This window comes from Canis aureus, chromosome 9, assembly GCF_053574225.1.
Source record: "Canis aureus isolate CA01 chromosome 9, VMU_Caureus_v.1.0, whole genome shotgun sequence".
Lineage (NCBI taxonomy): Eukaryota > Metazoa > Chordata > Mammalia > Carnivora > Canidae > Canis > Canis aureus.
In genome coordinates, this window is record NC_135619.1 from 43,783,261 (window position 1) to 43,797,520 (window position 14,260).

General features: G+C 38.5%; 1 protein-coding gene across 12 annotated transcripts in view; it reads right to left on the reverse strand.

Annotated features, from left to right (window-relative positions):
• The window catches only part of LOC144320748 (uncharacterized), a 315,500-nt gene that overhangs the window by 189,670 nt on the left and 111,570 nt on the right, over positions 1-14,260 (reverse strand). The window contains exon 2 of one of the 12 annotated variants that reach the window (XR_013386375.1): positions 12,461-12,530. The exons of the other annotated variants lie outside the window; for them this stretch is intronic. The gene's annotated coding sequence lies outside the window, so the exon portion shown is untranslated. The remainder of the gene's footprint in view (positions 1-12,460; positions 12,531-14,260) is intronic. 12 annotated transcript variants of the gene reach the window in all.

The window sequence follows — 14,260 nt, forward strand, 5'->3', positions numbered from 1 at the left end:
ATAAATAAATAAATAAATAAATAAATCATATCAGAGTATGTTCTTTAATTTTAATGGAATCAAGCTGAATAACTAGTCCATATCAAGAAAATAAAGAAATAAACTGGTAAATACCTACAGTCCAAAGGAAAAAAATCACTAAGGAAATTATATAACCAATATTAACCCAAGAGTTTAAAAAATACATATTGAAACCATGCTTATACAAAATATATAGCCTTAAAGGCATACAGTAGAAAAGAGGGAGGCTGGGGGCACCTGGCTGGCTCATTCAGTGGAGTGTGCAACTCTTGATCTCAGGTTTATAAGTTCAAGCCCCAGGTCAGGTGTAAAGATTACTTAAAAATAAAATCTTAAAAAAGAAAAGAAGGAGGATGAAAACCAATCCACTAAGTATCCACTTTAAGAATTTAGAAAAAGGGCAGCCCGGGTGGTTCAGCGGTTTAGCGCCGCTTTCGGCCCAGGGCCTGATCCTGGAGACCCGGGATAGAGTCCCACATCCGCCTCCCTGCATGGAGCCTGCTTCTCCCTCTGCCTGTGTCTCTCCCTCTCTCTGTCTCTGTGTGTCTCTCATGAATAAGTAAAGAAAATCTTTAAAAAAAAAAAAAATGTGAAGTGACCCAACGGCCAAACATCATTCAAAGCAATCTGCTTCATTAATGAAATAAAAGAGATGAATTAATTCTATGATCATCTCAACAGGTACAAAAAAAGAAATTCATGAAAATTGAACATCATTTTTTTAAAAAACAACTTGTAGCAAACTGGAAATAGACAGTGACATCCTTCATCTGGGTGTCTATAAAAAACCTAAAATTAAAAAAAAATAAAATAAAACTGAAGTTCTTAATTATCTGTTCCAAACCCACACTTCTTCCAGTCTTCCTCGTTTCAGTAAAATGACACTTCTGTCCATCCAACTGCTAAAGCCAAATATCTGAAAGTTATTATTTAGAGTCCAGTCTCTCTTTCTCCAACCGGCCTCACATCCAATCCATTGCCAATCTAGTGATTCTACTTCCAAATATTTCCAGAGTTCACCCACTATTTTCCATCCTGTTCATTACCACTCTGGGCTTCTACATCTCTCACCTGCATCACTACCATCGACTTAAAATTAGTCTCCCTAGTTCTACTCTTACCCCCTCCAAAGCATTATCCAAATCCACTTAGCAGACACAGTGATAAACCAAAAATGTCATTCAGATTATATCACTGCCTATTTCATAACTCCCCAATGTCGTTGGAAAAAAGTCCCAAATTCCTATCGGGGGTACATGCCTCCATATCTCATCCTCGAGCCATCTCCCCCTCACCTACTACATCACAGTGGCTTCTTTCCATTCTTTGAATTTGCCAGGCTAGTGCTCTCCCCAGCACTGCTTCCACTGCGTACACCGTTTCCCCACTTCTCATTGGCCAACTCTCGTTCAAGCTACAGGATTCAGCTAAAATTATCTCTGCACAGAACCCCTTCTGGCTGCCCTATCCTTCTCTTTCTCAAAATCCTATACATTTCCTTCAGAATTCTTATCAGAATTTGCAAATCTATATTATCTTGTACTTTTACTTTTTAAACCTCTGTCTTCTTTACTACACTGTAAACTTCGCAAAGGCAAGGATCATGATTGTTTCATTCTCTTCTGTTTCATCTCTACTTGTCCTAGTGCCTAGTACCTAAAAACTTTCAATAAATCATTGTTGAAATAATAAATGAATATTTCATTTTTCCAAATATTATATTTCAGTAGATTACTTCCACCATGCACATTTTGAGCCACCATTGTTAGTAGTTATAACTGTAAGCAGTTCCAGGCATATAACCTTGAGCTTTTAGATGAACAAATGAGCACTGTATCTCACCTAGACCCGTGCAATTAATTCTAGCTCCTAAAAATCCTTATCTACTGTCACTAAGTTTTCCTACACATGGATCTTATGGGAAGTTATTGCAAACAGGCAGAAAAGCAAACAAAGGCAACATATTAAGAGTTAAAAGCTTTTATTCAGCTATAGATAGTTTTCTGGCTGAGCAGACTTCAAAGTCAAGTTAGAAACCTTCATTTTTGCGGTAAGCAAGTAATGTTCCTAAAACAAAATAAATTGTGCAGCTGGTAATATTTATTTACAAATGCCCTATGATCACCTTCTAGAAATGCTAAATGATGAGAAAATCTCAAAAGGCAACAGCACAACACAATCTTTTTGTCAAAAATAGTATCATCTTTATGTGATGACCCCAGCAAAACAACCTTTATTAGTTTTGCAATTCATCTCTAACTCCAGAGTGATACAAAGTTAATTTGGGTATACCTTTGCATCTCTTTTTTTTTTTTTTTTGCATCTCATTTTTTCTAACGCAAAATGTCATTGCTAATGCTATGTGAAAATAGAATCTGTAGAGGCCCCACATTCCTAACAAACTTTAATGATGGGATCAACTCCCTTATTATCCCAGAAAGAGAAGAAATAAAATTTTTACTTTTCTTCATACATTGAAAGACATGTCCATATGTGGTAACATGATTAGAATCAGTTCTTTCTAGGATTAAACCAAAATCAAAATCACCAGCTGATAATCTGATACAAAAATGTAGTCAACTCAGGGGAAAAGGAGAAACATCCACTGTCTAACTCCTTACTTAAGAAAATTAAAAAGAGGGACTCCTGGGTGGCTCAGCGGTTGAGCACCTGCCTTTGGCTCCAGGACCCTGGGATCAAGTCCCACAGTGGGCTCCTTGCAGGGAGCCTGCTTCTCCCTCTGATTGTGTCTCTGCCTCTGTGTCTCTCATGAATAAATAAATAAAAATATTTTTTTAAAAAAGAAAGAAAGAAAAATATATAATTATCAAACTGTGGACCCAAGATCACTTAAGGGGTACTCAGGTAACAAGGGCTTTGTTGGTGGTAAGCTCAAACTCCAGCTCCTTCACATACAAGTTGTGCGACCCTGGGCAAGTTACTGAACATCACATAGCTTCAATTTATCCATCTATAGAAGGAGGATAACAATGCCTCTTCAAAACTTTCCTGTGAGAAAGCAGAGATTATCTATAGAAAGTACCTGGCACACAGTAGGAGTTCAATAAGCAATATTAAATGGAATGAATATTGGCTTGTCTTTCTATTCCTTATTAAAAATAGATGAAGAAAAGGAGAATGGGAACTAGCAAAAAATATTCTTAAATACTAACATACCACCTGAGGATGTTTAATACTGCCAGGAAACCTAAAACCTGTCCAAAAAGGAATGCGATGGATAGAAACATAGCTGGTCCCAGGACCATGTCCCCAAATTAACATTATCTAATAAACTGAGTGACACTAAATCTGTACTACATTGAGAATAAGTTTTGGAATCCCATGGGTAAGAGATAGGAAGGGAGGAAAGGAAGGAGGTGGAAGGAAAAGGAATGGGAAGGGAAGACACGGAAAGAGAAAACAAAGAGAAACCAATCAACATCAACTGTATTAAAGTTTGCTTATAAGCAGAATGGTAGGGGACTGTCTTCTTCCCTCTGATATATTCCCCATGAAGGCAAAGACCATAGCAGTTTGTTCACTTCTGTATACGCAGTAGCTAACACAGTGCCTGGGACATGATATTTAATAAATAGTTGTAGAATGTAGAAATAAATGAATGAGTGCTGCATATGTCTCTGGAGTCATAAAAATTCACCCTGCAACCAAGAACTTGAAAACACAAAGGACTGATTTTATCCATTGACACTGCATGTTTAGAAATGGAATTCCAGATATAAGTGTTCCCAGGTTTGTACCTAGTGGCTGTCTCTTAACCATCTCTCTGGCCCTGCAAAATGGCCTTTTCAAATAAAGATGTGAGTATCTAGCAAGGTGGCCTCAATTTCAGCTCTCACTCTGACAATGTTCTCAGTTGCCTTATAATACAGTTTCTGGTATTAGATATTAAAATTCAGAAAGAACTGTTTAGAGACTCTAGGTTGTATACAAAAAAAAAAAGCAACTCAAAGATAGAGCTGAGCAGTTAGAAATCAGTCAATACAGTGTCTGCTCTCATTACTGAGAAATGCTTAATCTCATTATTCAGTTTCAGGAGAGAACAGGAGGCATATTGTGAAATCCAATACAGACAAAATATATAGCTTCAAGTTAGCAACAGATAAGATAATGCTGCAATTACCAATTTCAACATAACTTTGCCTGTCAATAATTATAACTATTTAATCAAAACATTTTAAGAATATTTTTTGGTATATTGCCTATTAACATTTTTAAAAAATGAGTCAAATGTGCCCCATCAAATATACAAAGGCTACAGTAATTTCATCTGGTTGATAAGAACCACTGGATTTATGTTTCAAGACATTTTCTAGAATAATTCATATAAACCTGCTACCAAAACACAGAGCTGTGAGGATTAATTTTAATTGTGTATATAGAAGTGCTTTGCAAATATTTGGTCAATGTATGATGACATTATTGTTTCTTGCTCAGCCAGTTAGCATGCAACATGTAATGAAGTCACTTTCCATCTTTCCCTGCCTTTCAGTTAGAGGCAAGATTTTTCTTCTCTTTCCTTCTTAAACTAATGAGACTGTGAAAAAGCAATCTCAACCCATCAGAAGCCACCATATTTCAGAAATGAAGTGATTTATGGGTAGTAATTACATTACAAAAAGTTTATACATCGTTTGGGCATCATTCAGGGGAAAAGGCATAGTATGTTACTGCTGTTATTAAACCCCAAAGACTCATTGATCAAGAATATAAAGATCAGCCACTTGTTTTGTTAAGTAATTAACTTAACTCTTCCCCACAGCTCCCATTCAGCCTTAGAATGATCCAGTTTCTCATTGGTAATGAGGGTCCCCAATAATATATTGAGAAGAGCTACTGAAAGGTGATACCTATTAATTGCCAAAAGTAATTGTCATTTTGTAATCGTATTATTATCCAATTTGCTGCCACTAGATCATTAAAGTGCCAATTCACATCTCTGCTTTAATGTATTAATAAAAAAGACAATCATTCATTTATTGCCTTTATAATTCCTGAGATAATTATACAACAGGCTAAAGGTATATTTTTTCTCCGAGTCAGCAAACAGCCACTTAAGGTTCCAGTGGTTAGAAAATTAACATACCAGAACTGACTATAAGAGGTAACAAATATCCTCAGCTACTTTATTCAAAGTGCCATAGGGCCATTCCATAGAATAGTGTGATGAAAAGAAAGAGCTTGCCTCTGTAAAATAGTCTATTCCTTTTTTCTCCATTCTTTCCCAAAGGAAAGTATCAGTCAAATAGAATGAAAACCTTGTTCAGGAACAAGAAGGTGGTTTCCAGTTTGGTTTACAGGCCATGTGTTCTTCAGTGGGCATGTGGTCCAGGACAGGCTGCATTTCTAGGCCACAGAGGAAGCACTTTCATCTTCAGTAAGTCTCATCTTGCCTGAGGAAGGGTTTAAACATCTCTGCGGCATGGAGAAGGAGGCCAGGGGGGTTAAGTGACTGTTGAGAGACTGTTTTCAGGGTTTGGTTTCATTATTGTGCTTGAAATTCTGGCAATTCCCAGATCGCAAGTCTCTTCTTAAATACAGATACAAAAACCCATCCTGCAGATAAATAGAAATAATTTAAGGAGTCTCTACTTTGGATTATTTGTCCTAAATTTCACTATAAATAATTGAGCTTCAACTCAATTGAAGTGTCAATATTTCTTATCAAAAATTTATGAGAAAAAAAGTTCTATTGTTGCATATTTTTTTCTCTGCTCTTCTATTTGCGACATTTGAGACTTGAAATAGTTGTATTAAGTGCTCCCTGGAGCTACACACAGCAGGATTCTTCAAGATATTGTGGAAGCCACTGTCTTCTCTCAAGAAGGCTTCTGTGCAAGTTGCTTCTCCAGCTGTCACAGTCCCACTGATTTCCTTTATTCATTCCTGATATTGTTCTAGTGCAGAGGTTGTCAAACTATAGCCAGCAGGCCAATCCATCCAGTCCATCTCCTGTTTTTGTAAATAAAGTTTTATTGAAACACAGCCCTACGCATTAGCTTACATACTGTCTCAGTCTGCTTCACTCTACATCAGAGTTAAGTAGTTGCAACAGAGGCTGCATGACCCACAGGTCTGAAATATTTATTATCTGAAACTTTGCAGTAAAAAAATTGCCAATCCCTGTTCCACTGGGGTTTTTTGATCAACTGTCACAGAATCTCCTCCTCTACAAAGGATGATCTTTATTTTCACCCTGCTTAATGTTTCACTCTTCTTCTCTCTGGATTATTCTTTCTAAACTACAGCATCTTCTTTAACTTCCAAAATTTAACTCTGACATTTCATCCACCCACTCCCCAGTGACTTTGAGAACAGTTCCCCCAAGGATGCTCAAAGATGCTTGACAATTTCTCCTATTGATCTGTAGCCTGAGAAGGAATCACTCTCTAAGTGGATCTAAAAAGTTCATTTATCCCTTCAAGTAATAGACATTTGATGAAAGTCCTTCCTATGCACCAGGCACCAATGCTGAGAATAAGGCACTGATTCCATAAATAAAACACAGTCTAGACCTACCTAGAAACTCAGAGTCTGGCAAGAAAGCCCTCATATACTTCACGGTATTATTGTTGTTTATTTTAACATTTTCTAAGTTAACATCCCAAGAACTGTTAAGGGCTTTGCATATATTAACTCATTTAATCCTCATAACAATCCTATGACAAAGATGCTATTATTATCCTTATTTTAAAGATCAAGAAAAAAAATGCAGGCATGAATAAAGGAATAAACATAGGTAGGATTATAGCAAAGGTTTAGTAATTTGCCCAAGGTCACGTATTTATTAAGTAGCAAAGCTGGGATTTGAACCCAAGCGGTAGGGCTCCAGAATTCAAACTCTTATCACTTTGTCACCAATTTTTGTCTTCCCTTCCTGTCACCTAAGAGACATGTGGGCTTACATGTGGGCCATCCCTGAATTCCCTGACACATAATATGCAGAGCATCTGAGTTATGTTGTGCAGATCCATATTCACTCCCCAGCATCAACCTGTTCACTTTGTGGGAAGATAGGTGGGCCCTGGCACCTTCAAACTCCCAGCCATCTGGGGATGCCCTATTTCTTAGATAATGATTCTCTTATCAGACTAGAGCCTTTCAAAAAAGGAAAAAAGGTGATTTTAACTCCCCTGTTGTGGGAGGAGAGGAAGTATCATCTTTTGGCAAAGCTAATGGCAGCTATTTCCGACTTCCAGGAGAGAGGCAAAATTCCTTTTCAAGGGAGACTATTCTTTAGTTTAGGAAAAATACTTGCTATATCTTAACAGGGTACTTTTATTTGAGACTTGGTTTTTATTTTTTAATTTTTTTACACTTATTGTAAAAAGCCCCAGAGCACAGATGGAGATGAGTATGTGACAACAAAGAGTGTTGAACTACTCTACATAATAAAACGAAGAAAATTTTAAGGGCACCCCAAAGAGAAAAGATAAGAAGCTTGGGCTGATTGAAAATGGAAGAAGTATAAAGGACATCTAAAGAGTGAAAGAGGCCTCCAAAGATATTCATGCAGTGGGGCCATAGGAAAAGAAAATTGGCCAGGAATAAATCCTCTGTCTAAAGATAATCAATGACCTTTAAGACTGTGATGCCTGATACTAAGTTTAAAGTTGTTTGCTAAAAAATAAAATAAAATAAAAAATAAAGTTGTTTGCTGTGCTGGGGCACCTCGGTGGCTTAGTCAGTTAAGCATCCAAATCTTGATTTTGGTTCAGGTCATGGTCTCTGGGTCATGGAATCGAGCCTCACATCAGGCTCCGCACTCAATGCTCAGTGCAGAGTCTGCTTGAGATTCTCTCTCTTCCTCTGCTCTTCCACCTGTTCTTGCATGTACTCTCCCTCTCTCAAACAAATAAATGAATAAAATCTTCCAAAAAAAAAAAAGTTGTCTGCTGTGTGATCCTGAGAGGGGCTGGCAGCCTGTCCAGAGGAGGCAGGAGCAGTGCAGCAAGGGAGAGGCCATTGTGGGAGTAAGATTGGATATTAAAACAGCCTCTGAATACAAGGCCCTATCACGATTGGAAAAGAAGAAGAAAATCTATCCCTATTCACAGATGTAATGATCTTATATATAGAAAATCCTAAGGAATTCACAATAAAACTATCAGAACTAATAAAACAGTTCTACAAGGTTGCAAGATATAAGATCAATACATAAAAATCTACTGTATTGGGGACCCTGGGTAGCTCAGTTGGTTAAGCATCCAACTCTTGGTTTCAGCTCAGGTCATGATCTCAGGATTGTGAGATCCAATTCCACACTGGGCTCTCCTCTCAGCACGCAGAGTCTGCTAGGGTTTCTCTCTCTCTCTCCCTCTGCCCCTGCTCTTGCTCACATGTGCTCTCTCTCACTCTAAATAAATAAATAAACCTTTTTAAAAATCAGTTGTATTTCTATACACTAGCAATGAACAATCCAAGATAAAATTAAGAAAATGACTCCATTTTCAGTAACATCAAAACAAATAAAACACTTAGGAATGACTTTAACAACAACAACAAAAAGCTACACTGTTACACTAAAGACATCATCATGAAAAAAATTAGACTTAAATGGAAAGACATCCTATGTGCATGGATGAGAAGACTTAACACTGTTAACATGACAATTTGCCCCAAATTGGTTTAGAGATTCAATGCAATCCCTATTTAAAAAAAAAAAAAGAAAAAAATTCTGCTGCCTTTTTCATAGAAATTGACAAGCTGATCCTAAATTCATTTAGAGGTACCAGAGACCCACAATAGCCAAAACAATTCTGAAATATAACAAAGTTAGAGGGGACTAGTTCTACCATTTCAAAACTCACTACAAAACTACAGTAATCAAGACACTGTGCTGCTGACATAAGGATAGACATATAGAGCAAGAGAATAGACTTAAGAGACCAGAAATAAACTCATATACCTATGGTCAATTGATTTTCAATAGCAGAGAGAATTCAATGGGAAAGAATCATCATTTAACAAATGGTACTAAGACATGCAAAAAAATGAATTTGGATACTATCTTACACCCTACACAAAAATTAACTCAAAATGGGCCAAAGACCCAAATGTAATATCCAAAACTTACATATAAAGTTTTATAACTCTTTAAAAAAAAAAAAGCAAAGGTATACATATTCACGATTTGGAATAAGGCAATGGTTTCTTAAACAGGACACCAAAAGAGCGAGCAAAAGAAAAAACAGATAAATCAAATTCCATGAAAATGAAAAACTTTTGTGCTTCAAAGTATAGCATCAAGAAAGTGAAAGACAAATCCATAGAATGGGAGAAAAACTTTGAAAATTTATATAACAAGGAAGTTACATAAAGAATAAGTAAAGAACTCTTATAACTCAATAATAAAAAGCCGACGTAGTTGAAAAGTGGTCAAAGAATTTTGACATTTATTCAAAGAAAATACACACAGGACCATCCAGCCCATGAAAAGATGCCCAACATCACTGGTCATGAGAGAAATAAAAATCAAAACCACAGTGGTATAATTCACACCTACTAGGATAGTAATAATTAAAAAGATGAACAATAGTGAGTGCTGGGACAGTTGTAGAGAAATTGGAACCTTCGTATATTGTAAGTGGGAATGTAAAATGGCTCAGCCACTTTAGAAAACAGTTTGACACTTCCTTAAAATGTTAAACAAAAGATACAACATGATCTTGCAATTCCACTCTTAGGTATATACCCAAGAAAACTGAAATCATATGTCCACAACAAAACTCATATATATATATATATATATATGTTCATACTTTTTATCCAAAAAGTAGAAATAATCCAAATATCCATCATAATGGATAAACAAAGTATGATATATTCAAACAATGGAATATTATACATCAATAAGAAGGACTATAGTAATGGGACATCTGGGTGGCTCAGTCAGTTAAGCATCTGACTTGATTTTGGTTCAGGTCAGGATCTCTGAGTCATGGGATGGATTCCTCTATCAGGCACCATGCGCAGCAGGGAGTCTGCTTGAGATTCTCTCTCTCCCTCTCCCTGCCCCTCCTCTGCCTCTCTCTCTAAAATAAAAAAACAAATCTTTAAAAAAAAAGGAATGAAGTAGTGATACATGCTACAATATAACTGAACCTTAAAAACATTTTGCTGAGTTAAAGAAGCCAGACACAAAAGGCCACATATTGTGTGATTCCATCTTTGTGAAATGTCCAAAATAGCAAACCCATAGAGACAGAAAGTAGAATACTGGGGGGAAATGGGTAATGAAGAATGACGGCTAATGGATATGAAGTTTCTTTTTTAGAGTAATTAAAATGTTCTGGAATTAGACTGGTGGTTGTACAACTTTGTGAATATACTAAAAAAAAAAAACCTGAATTGTACAAGTTTAAAAGCATGAATTATATATGTGAATTATGCCTCAATTTAATGCTTTTTAAAAGCCTCCTTTTCACCAAATACAACCAAAAGAAGGTGGCCTTGAAAAGAGGAGGCAAACAGTTGGCAGAAGGGGGACATCCCTCATTCCTAGAGAAAGACTAAAAAAAAGCATGGTCTCTTTTTTTTTATAATTCAAAAGAATTAAAGGCGGTTTTTAAGGCATTCGTGTTTGAAGTACTGTACCAAATAGCAATTTCATCTAATCTAGAAAGTGGTTTCAGACAGTTCTGATTGAAAAGAAAGGGAAAAAAGATTTCCAAAATGACGTGCTGTGGGCAGATGTTTTTTGCTTTTTAGAGTGGCAGGAGTTCAAAGAAGGCATGTAGGATTCTCTGGCTGCGGAAGAGGCTTCAATCTCATAAGACTAGGAATGTTCTCAGAGAAAGCAAGCTGAGGGTAAATTTGCGGGCTGAGAGCCAACCCCAGCTGGGGTGTCACCCAATACAGGGGATGAGGATGTGGCTGGATAGGCTGGGAGATCTGGAAGAAAAAGTAACTAGGCAAGAAGGCCCTTCCCCATCCCCCTCCTGCCCTCACCACCTTCCGGGGGCCTGTGCTGGGGCTGTGGGTTCACGGATGCTCTGGACCACACAGGTCCATTGATGAGACTGTGGCAGAGCCCATTTCTGTGTCCTGGTTGATAACTTGAGCAAATGGGAAAAGAACAGTGCACCTCCCAGTTCTGTCCTTCAACCCCCTAGTTTTTGTTCTCCACAATGTAATAAACACCTGCATTGGTCAAAATTTGCTGTTGACCTTGTGAGACCAGTCAGAGCCCCATGGGACTTGAGACTTCACTCTTCCATGGAGGGCGCATGGTCACTGGAGGAAGGGGGCACTGAAGGGAGAGGGCAATGGCCAGTGAGGCCGGGGTTGAATATGTGGGATGCCCCCAGAAGACCTCGGAAGCATCCCATGGGAAAACTCTACCCCCATTGTACTCCTTCCCAAGGCCCAGACTAAAGGCCTTTTTCCCCATAAGGACAAAGGAGGAGATAGCTAGTACATAGGTAAAACACCACCACTACCCAGTCTCTGAAAGTCAGTCAGGAGAAAAGGGGTATCATCTCCTCCTGCCTTATCATCAGGGAGCAATAACACTCACCATGGACGGCCAAGAGCACAGACTCTTCTCTGCAGCTCAGCCAGAAACAGTGGGGTCCTGGTCTCCAGCTTCTGCTGCAGAGGAGACCACCCACCATATGACAGGTAGTAAAAGAGGTCTACCACAAATGTTCTAGCCCCCTAAATGTGGGCATCTCCAAAATGGCCTCCTATCAATCAGTGGTTTTAGCTCCAGTTCTGAAATCAGATGGCCCCAAATTCAAATCTCAGCTCTTCTACTAACAAACTAAGTGACCTTGAGCAAGGTGCCATCTCAAAAACACGTAAGAGGAACTGTTAGGTTTGGAGCTGAGGGAACTCATCCAAAGGTATAAACTTGAAATTCAACTGTTATTGAAAGTAACTGAAGCTATGGCCCAGAGGAAGGACAGAATGGATAGAGGGCTCAGGACTGTCAGGGAAAATTATCAAAACCTTGAAATGGACAACAGAGCTGACTGGGCTCTGAACACTGCCCAGTGGGCCCTGCAGGGATTATCCTATTCTGTAGACCTGTGCACTTTTGATTGCCTTCCTGTTGGCCAGTCTACTTTACAACTCTCTTAGGGGTAGAAGTTAATTTGTAGAAAAGTGATAGTAATGCAAATGATTGTTGTCTATAGCACTGTGACGAATTTTTGTCCCTACAGAGATATAATTGACTTTTACTCTGTAGGAAGATGACCCCTCATGTTATATTTTATTGTTCTATAGGATATTAACCATCTTGCATCTATGAGTAGATTCATTTCAGCATTCCTGAATATATCTGCATGTGTTCTTCTATCTGCATGTGTTCTCCTTTGACCTGATTTTAACACATTAGTGGTTTCTTCATTAATTAATGATTACATAAAATCTTTGATGTATTCTCTTACATTTGTGTGAGAGTCTTGGATTTTACCTTTTAGAAAATGATGCTTTAGCAGGACCAAGCCCTTGAGGAAAGCCAACAGATGGTGGAGGAGCATGACCTTGCGAAGGAGGGAAAGAAAATGCAGCCAATGAGGCAAGGAAAGAAGGAGGAGTGTCTGGGCACAAAAGTCAAGGTAAGACTAGTGTTTTGAAAACAGAGTGAGCAACTAAATCCAAGGGGCATTTAATTAATTTTCATCTTACTTGACCACACAACTGCATTCAACCCACAGCCCTCCTTGCTGCTGCTCTGCACCACCAGTCCCTCCCACAAATGTGAAGCAACCTTTTCTAAACCACACAAAGCACAGGATGTCTTGTTACTCCCTTCTCCTGTGACCAGAGGCCTACTGTCTGACATTTACATAACCAAGGGAGTCTACTCAAGCGTTCTTTGTAGAGCAAGGAACATTTACTTCAAGGTGATTTTCTGTTCCCAACTTGACTGAATCAGATAGCACTAAAAAAGAAGAAGAAGAAGAGAAAGAAGGAAGGAAGGAATGATCGAACGAAAGAAAGAAAAGGAAAAAAACTCAAATTTAATCTATCCTCACACCACTTTAAATGAAGTATATATATCCTGCCATACTAACATCCTTAAGGATTGTCCCACAACATTAGCATCCTTGGAAGACAGTCGGTTGGCAAATTTGATTGTTCCCTTCATTTTCAACCACAGATAGGAACACTGAAAAGAATTATACAGATGTATTTGAACACACGTTAAGTTACCCAGTCCCTCAACCTTCCTGGTACTTCTTACATAACCTTGAGATCTCAATTAAGCCCAGTTTCCCCCCTCTTTTTCCCATGTCTGACCTCTAGATAGATTGCATTTACCATAGCAACAATCTTCCTTGTCGTGTTCCAACTCCAACAATCAGAAGGCAGAGCAGGATGTAGAAAAATTACTGAAACCCAGCCAATAGTTTTTAAAAAGCAACCCCCTCCAGATGTTCTCTAACCTTAAAAAAGCAAAAGCCACAAGGAGCAGCTTGAAGATGCTCTCATGTTTTTCATCCCCATTTGTCCAGGTTGAAGGAAAATCCCTCAACTGCCAGCAGGCATCATTACTTTTCATTTGTTAAGCACCCAATGAATAGATCAGCCTCTTGAATTGGGTGCACTACTGCACCACCTGCTATGATCTTTCCAGGTGTGCCAGCAAATGACATTTAGCTAACAAGCCTGAAGTTTTTCTGCTCATCAGAAAGGCACTTTAAGACATTACCCATTTGTCTAGAACTGGAGGTGGCTACAGTCACCGGCGTCCCAGATGGTACCACTTTTCAGTATTACAGATTTTAAATGAGAAACCTGAATCCCCCCAGAGGGATCTTCCCTCTCCAGAATCCACTGTCTCACCTTCTTCCTAAAGGCAAAATTTCAAAGATGCCCTGGTGGTAATTTTCAAACTTTAAAGTTTTTGGTACCTATTCCGATGGCACTTGTGAGTGCATGCCAATAATGTCTCTGGTAAATTCCAACGGTTGCCATTCTTGAACTTTACCAAATGTCGGGTCATTCTAATGAGTAGCCACTAGATGGCAGGCTTCAACCTCCTAAAGGATCTCCAACACCAGTCTTGGTAGCCTACAGGGTTGGGGGACACTGGAATGACAAGCCGTGGGCAGAGGCATCGCTTCCACTTATTAATATTCCCAGGCACAGCTTGAGGAGCTCTCACTTCACTTTAGGGAGATGATTTGTTTAGGCATTCATTTGGCTTAAGAAAAATAATTCACTAATCACGTGTCAGGTGTCGTGCTTTTACATTTTAGCTCCTGCC